The sequence below is a fragment of the Felis catus genome, chromosome D2 (assembly GCF_018350175.1).
Source record: "Felis catus isolate Fca126 chromosome D2, F.catus_Fca126_mat1.0, whole genome shotgun sequence".
NCBI classification, from domain to species: Eukaryota; Metazoa; Chordata; class Mammalia; order Carnivora; family Felidae; genus Felis; species Felis catus.
The window spans coordinates 72,459,569-72,472,328 of record NC_058378.1 but is presented as its reverse complement, the minus strand read 5'-3'; the positions used below and the strand labels follow the sequence as shown (position 1 = coordinate 72,472,328).

Genomic DNA, 12,760 nt, shown 5'->3' with positions numbered 1-12,760 from the left:
TCTATTTTACAATGGCTCACAGACAGCTCTCTGAGTACAGTTTTATTTTCAAAAGGACCATGCCCCCTTTCCACAGAACGTAAACACTTTTAAAAACAGAAATATAAACTAATTTCTCCAATTCTAGCAAACACAGCCCTCCAATTTTCCATGACGTTAGCCTTTTCTCCCTTTATTTGACTCATAAAAGGGAAGTTAGGACCTATTAATCTCCGTAAATAGCTCTATATTTTCTGAGATCACCCCAGAAAAAGACTATTTGAATAAGATGAAATTACTGTTTGTCAGAGAATTTAATCATATTATTTTCTTGGTGTTCCTTGTGAAGTTGCTTAATGCTTTTGGTTAATAGCAGGTGGTTATAGTGATTTCAAAGTGTCTCTTTCCATAACAATCTCTACTCACCCCTTTTTAAGCATCTAATAGTTGACAAAACTCTTTGAAATCTCACTTGACTCTTATAGCTACTCTGTGGGATGGTTAGAGGAGAATTTACTATCCAAAGGGGCTTTGAGAGGTAAGACACATTACGTGGGAGGGTGCAAGCAGTGGACGTGTAAGTAACGTGTCCTGGACTCTTCCTAGTACAGATTCACACCTTCCAAACTGATCTGCTTTCCACACCCTGCTCCACGCCAGCCCAACGTCCTTTCTATTGGAGGAATTTTCTTACGATATCACGTGATCTCTGTGATGCGTCGGCCCATCCATTTGTACTCATCTATGAGATACCTGTTCCTATTTATTAAACAATAGCGACAAATAAAATCTGTTGGAAAAACTGAAGATCTCACGTTCTCTCTCCTCTAACAATTCTGTACCCTATTGTAAATATGAAAGGTGTAATTTTGAGAGGTCGAAGGGAGACACACATAAAGGAAGGAGGGCAAGGAGCCTTAGGAAGGGAGAGGACCACAAACTGGCATCCTTTGTCGTCCCACTTGTTCTCCCGTTGCAGGCAGTTAGTAATGGCACTTACGGAAGCCTCCTAGGGGCTATCCAACCACAGTAAGAAAAGGGAAACAAACAAGCAAACATCAACAAAGAAGCCAATCCGGGTATGTTTCTTAGCGAAAAAAGGGAAAGGTGAGGGTATTTGTTTTAAGAAAATGGCTTTTCTTGATATTTTTCACAAAATATGCATGTGGAAAATCTGTGCGGGGATAAGGGAAGGGAGGGAGCAGCAGACAGACAGAGTATGTGGCCAAGTATGAACTCACAGCCATGGAATAAGAAGGAAGTACTGAACTGTGTTTTACAGTTTCCCATCTGCATATTTTCATACGAATTAGAGAAAAGTCACTCAGGCGGTGAGGACTGATGGACAGAAATTACCTGACATCTTAAGAGCTGTCAAGAAGCCATTTTAGAAACCGTTTTCCATGAAAATGCCCAGGAAGCTCTGGTGGAGGAAAAGTTCAATTCTGGAAGCTTCTCCAGTGTGTTTCCAAGAGCTCCTGGTTCCATCTGAAACCATCACTGTAAAACAGTCCCACCTCGGTAACTTTTATTTGAAAGGCAATAGATTGCCAGATACTGCAATATTTCCTGGGTCTGCACCTATCTTACTTGGAGTTTTGGAATTTGTGAGGACAAACCTGATTTGAACTCTCATCATCACAACTCATTCCACTCAAGCAGATGGTCAGACTAAAATTTCTAACGCTTATTGCTGCAAAGTCTTGGTAACAAGACAGTCATTCAATAAATGTTTATTGAGCATAGCCTATGTGCAAGATACTGTAGCCACGCCAGATTTCTTATTACTCAGTGTGCTGTGCCATATAATGAGAAGGTTGGTCTTGCTGAATTCCTAATGAAGAGATGCCTCAGATCTTACATCAACCACTTCCAACAACATAAGGAGCAAACAAGAATTTATTCTGGTTGTAGCTCTTAGCTCTACACATTCTTAGGCCGTTTGGCCAGATGGATTTGTTTTTGCTAAAAAACCTTTTGCTTGTTCATCTGTATATCCACGTTTCAGATATGTATTGAGAGGGGACAATGCACTGGGCACGACACATGCCCAGCTAGAGCTGCAGGCCTCTGTCAGAATTAGGGCAGGAGAATTCCTCAGTAACAATGGATTATCTTGTTGCAGGCCTACTCATGAAGTTATAGTAGCTAACACTTAACTGCACTTGCTATAAAATAGGGTCAGCCCTTATATTAAGTGTTTTACCCAATGCAGACCAAGATGAATTCCTATCATGTAACTAAAATTATGGAGCATTCATCATGGAAAGTTCAGAAAAAGTGGAGCTGGGGTGGCATCACTGTATGTGGGGAAATGCCTAAGGAACTATTCCCAGGGTAATCTGACAAGAGGCTGAACTATTAACAGTATGTCTTCTAGGGCCATCTAGTGTTGAGTGTTTTTCTGCTTTAGCTCTTAGTCCCCAAAACCAGGAAGGAAAAGGAAATATCCCCTGGTTCTGCATGCCTGAAGGGGAATGTCTTGGTGCCATAAGATATGGGGTCTTGGGACAGGTATCCTATTTTAGCTTGAAAGAATATGCTAGCTCAGGAAGGTGGGCATAATATACACCAGGGAGCACGGTGCTGCTCTGTTCTCATTGCAAGCAGCTGTACTTTCTAAATTGATTTTTTTTTAATTTTTAAAAAGGAAACTCACTGAAATCTCCTGAAGAAGAGACTGCTAATGTGGAAATCAACATAAACTTGATCATATGACATATATAAACCTTCCTAAAACTCTTCTCTATCCACTTGTGTGTGTCTCTTTCTGCTGGTTCCTATTAAATCCCCACCCGGGGTGGTGGCAGGGGGGGACTGATCTCCTCCTGACCCCTCTGATGCCCTCAACTCAGGTCTACCAAAATTTTTCCTTTCTTTCCCCTAGAGGAGGGAAAACATGTAGGGATAAAGTACCATCTCGCTGTAGGTCTGGTCATTCCTTGCATTTTTTTTCCCCTCAAATGCCGTGTGGCACATCACTCTCATGCTCAAAATACTTTATAAATTGTCACCTTTTGCTTCTGGTCCTCACATGGTATTTACGGACAAAAATTCTACAGATAGGAAGCCTGAAGAAAGGATGATTGTAAAATAATGCCATGTGCAGAAGTCAGGACTCCAGTTTTAATCCAAGGTCTTCTCCCCGAAACATGCGGTCAACATGTATCGATCTTGTGGTTTCTAATTACATTAGGAATTTGGACAGGGCCAGTAATGTGACATCACATTTTTTAAAACAAAAATTTAGGAATGCCCTTTTAAATTCATTTGAAATCTCTCCGACGTCTCCAATAGAGACTGATAAGCGCACACGGATTTCACTACTTGCACAGACTGGATTGGGGTGGAGCCTAGCCGCCACTTAATGGCCTAATGTCAAGTTCAGATTTGCAGATAACTCCCCCCACAAACGGACTGGTGAAACAGTAATAAAATTTAGGGAGATAAATATGATGACTACCATCTGAGCTTGTCCAAAGAATGCAGAGATGCAACACATGAATAAAACCCTGAGAAGTTCGAAAGCAGCCTCCGGCGAAAATAGGTAGACAGCTGCCGCCGTGCTCTGCATCAGGGTAGGGGCAAACACCGGAACTGCAGCTACCCAGCTATTCGAACCTTTCACTGCAATTGAAATGTCCTTTGGAGTAAAATAATTGACAAGCCATGAAGAATCTCCGCTTTATTTCCTTGATTTCCATTTTCCACAGCGCCTTTCCACACAGCCTTAACAGCTGCGCACAGTCTGCTGTCCTGAGCTTAGTGTTTCTAAGCTTAGTGTTTCTTGAAGCATTCATTCCATTCCGCCCGTGTTAGGGCCTTTGTTACCATCTCTGCCCTCCACTCCACTGGGGCTGCTGTGGATCTCTGCGGTCCGCTTCTCTCGGGTGCCGAGGGAGAATCGGCTCTGGGGGGTACTGCCTTCGGAGGCAGCCCCATGGGAACATTCTTTAGCCATGATCTCATTGTGACCACTGTTTGAGGCTAGGCTGGGTCTCATGTTTGACCACCTGCATGCTCACTGAATCCAGGGTAGTTCCCTCGTGTCAGGGTCTGACAACTGTCTTTGCTCTTATGTCATCTCTTACCTATGCCAACATGTGGCACATGGAAGCCATTCTGTTGACAAGGGAGCTCTCGTCCCTTCTCTGATTTAATGTCTATCCTAGGCAGCAGTTTGGTACAGCTGTTAGGATGTTGTGAGAATTCTTTTGTCCATAAGAAAAGTGAAACCCACACCACATTGTGCAATATGTTCATGATGTGGTCATTCCTTTGGATAATCGTCAACAATAACATCAACCAATACCCTGCCTCTGACCTCAGCAGGCTCCGGACTGATGCAACAAAACACAGGAACTACAGTCTCTGAGACCGCTTGAGGCCTGCCAGCATTCTTCACTGAACTGGTATGTGTATGCTCAAATAACACATTAATTGTAGGCACTAATCAAGCATATTTTAAATTGTGAAATCCCAGAGCACGGGCCAATGTTACGAGTTTTCTATTCCGAAACAGTTCACAGGAGGGTAGCCTCTACGATCGGCAGCCTGAGCTACAACACTCGATTTTCTCCCTCGTGGGTTTAGTTGTTTACACCTTCAATAAATCAATGCCTTGGAGTCACGCGATCAGATTTTAGACTTTGGGCGTCCGTCTAAGGCAGGGATATTGTCTTGTGGAGCTCTGACTTTGGGCATGTTAACATCCTATCACACAGCACAAGAGTGGGACAGACACGATGCCTACTTCTCTACCCAGTTTCACCAACGAATCTATGGGTATGTTCAGTTTGATAAAGTAGAGCTCCATGATGTATGACACCTGAATAGAGGAAACCAGTGTCCAGCAACTCGAGAGAAATTCGGAAACAAACAGATCTGCAAAAAATGGGATAGTATATTGGTTGATCTGTTTCTCACAATGCGGTGGGGCTACAATCACGGCTAGCATGATCGTCTATGGTCTCCCCAGGAAACAGCAATCCAAGAAGCTAGTTTTTATTAGATGTGTATATTTCATGTTAGTTCAACCTCAAAAACGGCTTCAAGATGTTTAAAAATAAACCGAAAGCTAAATCAATAAAAGTTAAAACCTCATGTTCACAATACTAATTTCTGTGTATAGCCCTTGCTTATTCAGAAAACTTACTTTTTAATGTTTATTTATTTATTCTGAGAGAGAAAGGGAGAACGAGAGAGAGAGATTCCCAAGCAGGCTCCATGCTGTCAGTGCAAAGCCCAATGCAGGGCTCAATCTCACCAACCGTGAGATCATGGCCTGAGCTGAAATCAAGAGTGAGATGCTTAACTGACTGGGCTTAACCAACAGGCGCCCCAAGCAAACTTACCAAACAGTGTTTGTGGCTAGAGAAAGTAACATTTGGCTCGAGGGCTGGGTCTTAATTTATATCAGTGTGTGTGATGCCTGAGAGAGCTAGGTATGAAGCCTGACAGGATTGAAACACAGGAGTCATAAATAAGAAAAAGGTGAGAGAGAAGGTTGGAAAGGCAGAGTGTGGACAGATATCAAAAAGACTTCTATGCCAGTTGTAGGCCAAGGATTTAAAACTTTAAGTAGGTTTTAGGTCCTTGAAACCATGGTTGGGCAGGGCTGGGGGTGAAAGGTAAGGAAGATTTGGGGCACGGGTATACCAGGTTAAGAATGCCAAACATATAGGGGCGCCTGGGTGGCTCAGTCGGTTGGGCGTCCGACTTCGGCTCAGGTCATGATCTTGCGGTTTGTGAGTTCGAGCCCTGCGGCGGGCTCTGTGCTGACAGCTCAGAGCCTGGAGCCTATTTCGGATTCTGTGTCTCCCTCTCTCTCTGCCCCTCCCCCGCTTATGCACCGTCTCTCTCTGTCTCTCAAAAATGAATAAATGTTAAAAAAAAAAAAGAATGCCAAATATATAATATAGAAAGTTTACTATATGCTAGATACATTTCTGAACACATTCCATGTATAACATATTTAATCTCTATGACCACCAATGAGGTAGATGCTTTTCCCCTTAGAAAATGAGGAAACTGGGGCCCAGAGAAGTGAGACAGGGGTGACAAAACTATTACATGGTAGAGCCGGAACGGTGTAACTGCAGAATGCACACTGCTTAGCACAACCCTGCACTGCCTCTCTGAGGAGGCTCTGGAAGATGAGCTCTAGAGACTAAGAATAATCTGCAGAGAGAAAGCACTGAAACCAGAGCTCTTTGCCTCTGACAGACTGCAGTAAGCAGATGTGATATAGTTCAGGCTTATCTGCAATCATTAGGAAAACAAAACAAAACAAAACTTTTAGAAGTCAGTTGTTAACTCAGGAAAATCTAAAGCCTTGACATGTATTGCAGAAACCACTTGGTGGTTTTTTTCCAAAAGATGGCTCTATCTGCTTTCTGGATCCTGATGAAGGAAGCATTATAGGTCTGGGGCGCTCGGGTAATGGGGCTCCCTGTAAGGAACGCTGTGGAAAGATGGAGACGCACACAGCTGGAGGAATCAATCAATATATTCTACGGTAACCAAAACTTACTAACCGGTGCTAGAGTGAATCTGATGGGCATGAAGATGACATTTACTTGATGATTCGTGGAATTTCTGTCATTGTTAAATCCATAGTGATTTTCAGAGTGAGGATCAGAGAGAGACTGTATCTTACCCATGCCCAAAAAGGGATTTACATCAACGAAAACCAGAGTGGCCTCTACTGGGCCTTGTCCTGGAGGCCATCCATACATGTGGATTGGGGCTATAGAATCAGAGTAGAGTTAGGGCATCTTCTGGTTCCATCTCCTTGTAAACAACTTCACCCCCCGTCCCCCGCCCCGCCAAGTCCTATCCCTCCACTTTAATCAGAGGCTGGGATTTTGGGAAATGTATTTCCTGGAAAGAGAATTCCGCCTTACAGATGAAAGAAGAGGAGAAAGCTGTTTCTGAGATGAGGTGTGTGGTGGCAAGGACCAGCGACTCGAGTGGGAGAACGTGACAGAGTCTGCACACCTCAAGCCACTGCATCTGGGCTTGGTATTTTATAAAATAAAATTTGATTTGGCATATAAAGGACATGGGTGTGGCTGCTATTGAGAGAGACAAAGACGGAGACAGAGGGACAAAAACAACGTCTCAGAAGTATAAAAGAAAGGGCTTGAACTAGGTAAAATGTTGTAAAAACGGTGACCAGGGATGAGTTCTAGAGAGGTGCAGGTGGTATAATGTCCAGACCTAAAGAATTACTTGAACAAATTGTTTTAGTGGTGAGGGAGACAGAAGAGTCAAGAAAACCTCTTAATTTACTGAGCACACATTTTGAATGTCTGTATTTATTAAGAACTAGAGATACAGACCTGGGCGGAAAAGTTTTCTGTCCTCATAGTGAAAATATTCTAGGTAGGCAGTGAAAAAGAGTATAATTGGAGAGGGGGGAAAAAGGTCTTAAGAAAAGATATTAAAGCTGATGAGGTCAATTTTCAACGTGTTGAGTTTGAAGTGACACAAAGGCCTGCAGGTGGAGAGGTCAAGCAAGTTGTTGGGCTTGCAGATCAAGGGAACTGACCTCACAGGCAAGTAGAAGGTGGTCGATGTCTAATAAGCAGGTAAGTTTACCTACAGAAAACAGATAGAGAAAAGGGGGACTAGGAAGGGAACCTGAGTAAAAACACCGTTTAACATAAAGGAAGTGCATCCAGCCAAAGATGTGATGGAGAGGTATGAAAAGATCAATAAAACTCGAGACTGAATGAAGTTATGAAATTAAAGAGAAGAAAGTTTTGTTTTCTGTAATTGCTGCTCTCTTTGGATTCTTCACTGGATGATAAAGTCTTCCCAATGACTAGCACAGCATCGGGCCCAAGGATGGTCCTTAAGATCTATTTTTGAGTTAATATCTATTAATAGATGAGTAAGTGGCAACGCAACATGCTTCAGCCATGTCAAGTAAGCCAAGGACTAGGAAGTATCTACTGCGTTTGCCAGTTAGGAGGTTCTTGGCAATGTGAGGAAAGAACAGTTTAAGGAGCTGGAAAGAAAGAAACATAATAAATAACACCATCTTTTAAATTGTTAGAAAAATTGGAGTGCCTGGGTGGCTCAGTTGGTTAAGCATCCAACTTTGGCTCAGGTCATGATCTCACGGTTCATGGGTTTGAGCCCGGAATCGGGTTCCGGGGTGACAGCTCAGAGCCTGGAACCTGCTTCGGATTCTGTGTCTCCCTCTCTCTCTGCCCCTCCCCTGCTCACGCTCTGTCTCTCTCTGTCTCTCAAAACTAAATAAACATTAAAAAATTAAAATAAAAAATAAAATAAAATGTTAGAAAGGTAAAAAACAACCGTTAGGGAGGGTATAGCAAACATAATTTCCAGGCACTAATAGTTTTTTCTTTTTCAAACCACAGTTTAACTAAAATGGAATTGCATTAATTGGCTGATTGCTGGACTGATAGGAAAATAGAATATAAAATAAAATAATTACAATAAAAGTATTAAAAAACACAGGGTGTTCATCAATATAATGAATGATAAATCATACTTACATCCTAAATAACACAATAAAGCAAAGAAGCTCCAATTGTTGCTTAATCTGAAACTAGTTTAGAAACATAACCACCAAGAGTTGCTTATAATGTGGCTTCATGGATCCAATGGACATTTATTCCAGAAAGCTTCAGCAGCTCCATGTCTCTGGTTCCTACCCACAGAAACTGAAACTAATGAGGATTGGCTGATTACCACCACCCCCCCACCTCCCCCCCCCCCCACCAAAAAAAAAGAAAAGAAAGAAAAAAGAATCAAATAAATCCTGGACTTTAGCTTGGTCTTACGAAGATTTGTTTCTAAACAAGCACTTAAAAGCCCTGGAAAGCAATAAAATGAAAGGCAATTTGCACAGACTAATGGAGCAGCTAAAGGAGGAGGGAGTGGAGAATGGGTACTGTGTAATGGAGGAAAAGTTTTGTTTTGAAATTTTGTTGTAAAATAGTCTCTCCCTGATGATAAAACCTTAGCTAATGACATCTAGACTCTTCTGTTGGAGCCACGATAACTTCAAGTTTGTATAACTGAATGCTAAAACAGGAAACAATGTGACATAAAATATAAGTCATATACTAAAATTTTGTATTTGAGCAAGTAGCCTATGTCACAGGGCTAAATATCTCCCAATCAAAACCAAAATAAAACAATAGCAACAACAATAACAACAAAAAAAAACCCACAACACTTTTTATGAGCCATTTAGCTTAGACACTTAACGCTAAGTGCTATTTCAGCTCATGAAACATCTTGACAGTTTTTCTCTTTTCCTTCTTGTTTAAGAGGTGGTTTTATTTTTCTATTTAAACAGAAAAGGTAGAGGAAGAAAACCGAAGATTAATAAGGTCTACCTCAACACGATCACTCTTTGATATTTATCAGTAGGTACACACATGCGGCTAACTCTTTTTTCATATCCTTCTAGCCTAGGTGTACGTGTCTGTCTTTATTAGACTGTAAATAACTTTGAGGTCAAGGGCTGTGTATCACTCACTTTTGCCTGAGCCCTAGCACTATATTTTATACTTAGTGCTTAATAAATACTGGTTAGATAAACAGATGATTATCTTTCAGGTGCCTTCAGATAATTTAGTCTCATGGAATCCACACTAGGAGACTAAATCATGTTTATTATTGCCTCATAAATTATATGTATATATTTATGATAAATATATATTATATTTATAAATTATATATATAATTTTATTTTTTTTCTGAAAATTTATAACATAGTAATAGTCCAGGGTAATTATATTTACTCCTCAATTTGGAGTCAAAGAAAAACCTTATATTTTTGTTTTTTTAAGTTAGACGAGGAGGTGGAACAAGTAGACATTGAAATGAAGACCTGGGTATTCTACAGGTAGTATGATACACAGCATCTAAAAGTGAACTATGAACTCCTCTTTTCCAATCTGACCTGGGATTTGTGTCTAGAGAATCAATTTCCTTGCGAATTATGCAACAATGTAGTAGGTAAAGGAAAAGTTAGTTAAAGGAAAAGAGTTTCTATTTGACGTAACAGGGAAATAAAATTTGGGGAATACCTGCCATAACCTGCATGTAACTCTACACGATTCTATTATAATTGCCAACACAAGAGTTGAGAGATATACTATAAATGGAAGTTGCTCATTTCCCTCCCTCTACTCTTCACATGAGTGTGTATGATGTAGATGAAAGAGAACATACGTTACAGCTAGAAATATCTGGATGTGAAACACTTATTCGTTTATCATTTTTTTATTTAAGGTGTGCAATATGATGATTTGATAGACAGGGTGGAATGATTACTACCATCAAGGTAATTAAGATAATTTATACACGTAGTGAACTTTTTTTTCAGTATGTGTGACGAGAGCACCTGAAATAGACTCTCTTAGGAAATTTCATATTCGATACAGTATTATTACCTACAGCCATCGTGCTGTACATTAGACCGCTTAACTTATTCATCTGCATAACTATAGCTTTTTACACTTTAACCATAATCTTCCCATTTTTTACCACCTCCTCCCCACCCCTGATAACCATCATTCTACAATCTGCTTCCATGCACTTGACTTTTTATTCCAAATAAAAATTCTTACCATGTGTGTCCCAGCATCTGGCATACAGAAGATGCTCACTAAGTATTTGACGAATGACTGGATGAAGGAGTGAATGATAGAATATGTCTGATTCTTACGCCATTGTTTTAATGGATTTCCCACTGTTTATCATCATTCACGTGGGGCAACAGTCAAAAGAACCTAGTGGTGCCATGTAGCCAGGGTTCCCTGGTAGAACAAAGTGGCACATTGTGAGAAACTGCAATTGGCAGATCAGGTTGTGCGACCACACGTACAAAGAATCTGAGCAATTTGGCAGGTAGAGCTAGATGTGAAGTGATTAAATTTTGTGCTCAATGAATTACAGGGATAACAAGAATGTTTCTCGTTTAGGAACCACTGTCACATTGAAGAGGGGTTTCTTTTTGCTTAAAATTGTCTTAGTTAACCCCAAGATTGTAATTCGCTGAACCTACTTCTAGAGACTGTTCCCAGAGAACAGAATTAGTCCCATGCTGCATATGGGACAGTGCTAAAGGTTCATGGAATCAGCTTGGCTTCCTATTTATTCTGCTCTTACCCAGCATCTGAGATTGAAATATGATTTTTTGAAAGAATTGTAAGGCAGGAGGAAATCACTGAGAGATAAAATGTACATCTATTCAGAATGCTACCACTTTCTCATTTTCCAGCCTTTTTGAAATAAATGTGAGTCTAGAGGCTTCTCCCACTATGTTCACTTATTCTTGGCACACATATGTATACACACATTTTTACTTTGCTAAATCCTTCCGGATAGGGGGACAAAGAGAAAAAAATTAGGCTAAAGAAAAAAATCTCTGTTCTGAAATCACCCTCCACTTAAACATATTGACCTAAAGATAGTAGGCTGTTTTGCAACTAAATTACTAAGTCTTTTGGATATTTATCAAGGTTCACATAATCTATAATTTAAGAAAAGCACTAAAGAAAACACAATTAAAAAATCATGAATTCAGAGTACTCTATTAGATGTAGATACATATCATATATACATATATATATACATCTCACATATATACCAGTGAGTGTCTGCATCTGTGGTGAGGTAATTCAATAGCAACTTTATTTTTAGACACTTAAAATGAAAATACACAAACAGTAATTTCATTACTTTCAAGTAATAAAACTGCACTTCTCTACAATTCAGGATTCTCACAATTTAGGAGGAGGTACTCATCCCCCAGTCTCAGCTCATGAGTCTTTATTATATTCAATTTGATGTGAGATTAAGATAAGCCTGAAAGTATAGAAATGGATCACGGATTTCATACTACCAAGGGACTGATATTTTGGCATTTGTGGGTTTGTTTAATGGCTACTGCCTATTAATATCAGAATTATGTACGCAGGTAATTTTGGAAATGTGTTCCTCACATTTTTTTTTATTTGTCATTGTGTTTTCTTTTTTTTTCTTTTTTTTTATATATATGAAATTTATTGACAAATTGGTTTCCATACAACACCCAGTGCTCATCCCAAAAGGTGCCCTCTTCAATACCCATCACCCACCCTCTCCTCCCTCCCACTCCCCATCAACCCTCAGTTTGTTCTCAGTTTTTAACAGTCTCTTATGCTTTGGCTCTCTCCCACTCTAACCTCTTTTTTTTTTTTCCTTCCCCTCCCCCATGGGTTCCTGTTAAGTTTCTCAGGATCCACATAAGAGTGAAACCATAGGGTATCTGTCTTTCTCTGTATGGCTTATTTCACTTAGCATCACACTCTCCAGTTCCATCCACGTTGCTACAAAAGGCCATATTTCATTTTTTCTCATTGCCACGTAATATTCCATTGTGTATATAAACCACAATTTCTTTATCCATTCATCAGTTGATGGACATTTAGGCTCTTTCCATAATTTGGCTATTGTTGAGAGTGCTGCTATGAACATTGGGGTGCAAGTGGCCCTATGCATCAGTACTCCTGTATCCCTTGGATAAATTCCTAGCAGTGCTATTGCTGGGTCATAGGGTAGGTCTATTTTTAATTTTCTGAGGAACCTCCACACTGCTTTCCAGAGCGGCTGCACCAATTTGCATTCCCACCAACAGTGCAAGAGGGTTCCCGTTTCTCCACATCCTCTCCAGCATCTATAGTCTCCTGATTTGTTCATTTTGGCCACTCTGACTGGCGTCACATTTTTTATTCTAACCTGATCATGTAAG

General features: G+C 40.4%; 1 protein-coding gene and 1 pseudogene across 3 annotated transcripts in view; both read right to left on the bottom strand.

The window, feature by feature from the left end:
• Positions 1-12,760, bottom strand: part of ATRNL1 (attractin like 1) — a 774,854-nt gene that overhangs the window by 133,804 nt on the left and 628,290 nt on the right. The gene's annotated exons all lie outside the window — the stretch shown is intronic.
• LOC102900330 overlaps positions 7,493-12,760 on the bottom strand; it is a 109,156-nt pseudogene continuing 103,888 nt past the window's right edge.